Source organism: Arachis ipaensis, chromosome B6 (genome assembly GCF_059453495.1).
Source record: "Arachis ipaensis isolate K30076 ecotype BB chromosome B6, ASM5945349v1, whole genome shotgun sequence".
In the NCBI taxonomy this organism is placed as follows: domain Eukaryota; kingdom Viridiplantae; phylum Streptophyta; class Magnoliopsida; order Fabales; family Fabaceae; genus Arachis; species Arachis ipaensis.
In genome coordinates, this window is record NC_142441.1 from 106,041,766 (window position 1) to 106,044,678 (window position 2,913).

Below are 2,913 nucleotides of genomic sequence, written 5' to 3' on the forward strand. Positions count from 1 at the left end.
TCATCTTGTTGCTCAGATTAGGTAATTTTATTTTAATTTTAAGCATTTTTGTTTTTATTATTTTTATTTTCGAAAAAAATTTTCAAAAAATAAATTATTCTATGTTCTTCAGAATTTTTAAGAATGAATTCTAGAGTTTCATGAGATATGTTGAATCCTGGCTGGCTGTGAAGCCATGTCTAATCTTTTGGACCGAGGTTTCAACTTATCATCACAAGAGCTTGTTGATTTCTATCAATCTTGCTGTTGAATGTAATGATCTGCTAAAGCTTGGCTGGCCATTGACCATGTCTAGTGTTTTGGACTGGAGCTTTCACTGAAAGCTTGGCTGGCTAGTAAGCCATGTCTAATTCTTGGACCGGAGTTTTAGACTAACATTGCATGATTTTTGGAATTCTTGTTAAAAATTTTGAAATCCTTATTTTCCTTTTTCAAAATTAATTTTCAAAAAACCCAAAAAAATTTACAAATCATAAAAACCAAAAATATTTTGTGTTTCTTGTTAGAGAGTTATGTCAAATTTTAAGTTTGGTGTCAATTGCATGCTTTTATAATTTTCTTTAATTTTCAAAAATTCACCATATGTTCTTCATTGATCTTCAAGTTGTTCTTGATGATTTTCTTTGTTTGATCTTTGCACTTTCATGTTTTGTGTCTTTTCTTGTTTTTCATATGCATTTTCAATTTGTTAGTGTCTAAACATTGAAAATTTCTAAGTTTGGTGTCTTGCATGTTTTTCTTTTCATAAAAATTTTCAAAAATAAGTTCTTGGTGTTCATCTTGACATTCAAAATGTTCTTAGTGTTCATCTTGATATTCAAAGTGTTCTTGCATGCATCATGTGTGTTGATCTTGAATTTTCATGTTGTGTGTCATTTTTGTGTTTTTCTCTCTCCTCATTAAAAATTCAAAAATAAAAAAATATCTTTCCCTTATTCTTCTCATAAATTTCAAAAATTTTGAATTGATTTAATCAAAAAGTTTTAAAATTTATTTGTTTCTTATTAGTCAAGTCAAAGTTTTCAATTTAAAAATCCTATCTTTTCAAAACTTTTTCAAAAATCAAATCTTTTTCATTTTCTATATATATTTTCGAAAACTTTTAAAAATTGATTTTCAAAATCTTTTTCTTATTTTTATCTCATATTTTTTAATTCAAGTGTTGACATTTAATATTTTGATTCAAAAATTTCAAGTTGTTACTTGCCTATTAAGAAAGGATCAATCTTTAAATTTTAAAAATCATATCTTTTAGTTTCTTGTTAGTCAAATAATCAACTTTAATTTCAAAAATCAAATCTTTTTAATTTCCTTTTCAAATCCCTTTCAAATTAAATTTCAATAATTTCAATCATATCTTTTTCAAAATCAATTTCAAATTCTTTTCTAACCTCTTATCTTTTCAAAATTGATTTTCAAATATTTTTCAATTAATTACTTAACTTTTTGTTTGATTTTAAAATTCTTATCTTTTTCAAAATCACCTAACTACTTTTCCCTCTCATTATTTTCGAAAATCACTAACCCCTTTTTCAAATTTCCTTTTAATTAACTAATTATTTTAAATTCTAATTTTATTTTATTTCTTTTAATAATTTCGAATTATAACTTAATTAATTAAATAAAATATTTTTCTTCTCCCTCTTCTTAATATTCGAATTCCCTCTCTCTGTGTTCGAATTCTTCTTATTCTATCTCTACCTTATTCTTCTTTTCTTCTACTCACATAAAGGAATCTCTATACTGTGACATAGAGGATTCCTCTTCTTTTCTGTTCTCTTCTTTTTCATATGAGCTAGAACAAGGATAAAGACATTCTTATTGAAGCTGATCCTGAACCTGAAAGGACTCTTAAGAGGAAACTAAGAGAAGCTAAAGCACAACCCTATGGAGAGGACCTGACAAAAATTTTCGAAAAAGAAGGAGACATGGCCGAACCCAATAACAATGGTGGAGATGCAAGGAAGATGATTGGTGACTTTATTGCACCCTCTTCTAACTTCTATGGAAGAAGCATCTCAATTCCTGCCATTAGAGCAAACAACTTTGAGCTTAAGCCTCAATTAGTTTCTCTAATGCAACAGAATTGCAAGTTTCATGGACTTCCATTGGAAGATCCTCATCAGTTCTTAGCTAAATTCTTGCAAATCTGTGACACTGTTAAGACCAATGGAGTTGATCCCGAGGTCTACAAGCTTATGCTTTTCCCTTTTTCTGTAAGAGACAGAGCTAGAACATGGTTGGATTCACAACCTAAGGAAAGCCTGAACTCATGGGAAAAGCTGGTCAGTGCTTTCCTGGACAAATTCTTTCCACCTCAAAAGATGAGCAAGCTTAGAGTGGAAATCTAAACCTTCAGACAGAAGGAAGGTGAGTCCCTCTATGAAGCTTGGAAAAGATATAAGCAATTGATCAAAAGGTGTCCTACTGACATGCTTCCAGAATGGAGCATCATATGTATATTCTATGATGGTCTATCTGAGTTGTCAAAAATGTCATTGGACCATTCTGCAGGAGGTTCTCTTCATTTGAAAACCCCTGCAGAAGCTCAGGAACTCATTAAAATGGTTTCAAATAACCAGTTCATGTACACCTCTGAGAGGAACCCTGTGAACAATGGGACGCCTCTGAAGAAGGGAGTTCTTGAAATTGATACTCTGAATGCCATATTGGCTCAGAACAAAATATTGACTCAGCAAGTCAATATGATTTCTCAGAGTCTGAATGGATTGCAAGCTGCATCCAACAGTACTAAAGAAGCATCTTCTGAAGAAGAAGCTTATGATCCTGAGAACCCTGCAATGGCAGAGGTGAATTACATGGGAGAACCCTATGGAAACACCTATAATCATTCATGGAAAAATCATCCAAATTTCTCATGGAAGGACCAACAGAAGTCTCAACAAGGTTTCA

At 31.0% G+C, this 2,913-nt stretch overlaps 1 non-coding gene across 1 annotated transcript; it reads right to left on the reverse strand.

The window, feature by feature from the left end:
* Nucleotides 1-2,330: 2,330 nt before the first annotated feature.
* LOC148562177 (small nucleolar RNA R71) lies at nucleotides 2,331-2,438 on the reverse strand. Its single transcript, XR_015887429.1, has one exon. It is a non-coding gene; the product is annotated as a small nucleolar RNA R71 (small nucleolar RNA).
* Nucleotides 2,439-2,913: the final 475 nt, after the last annotated feature.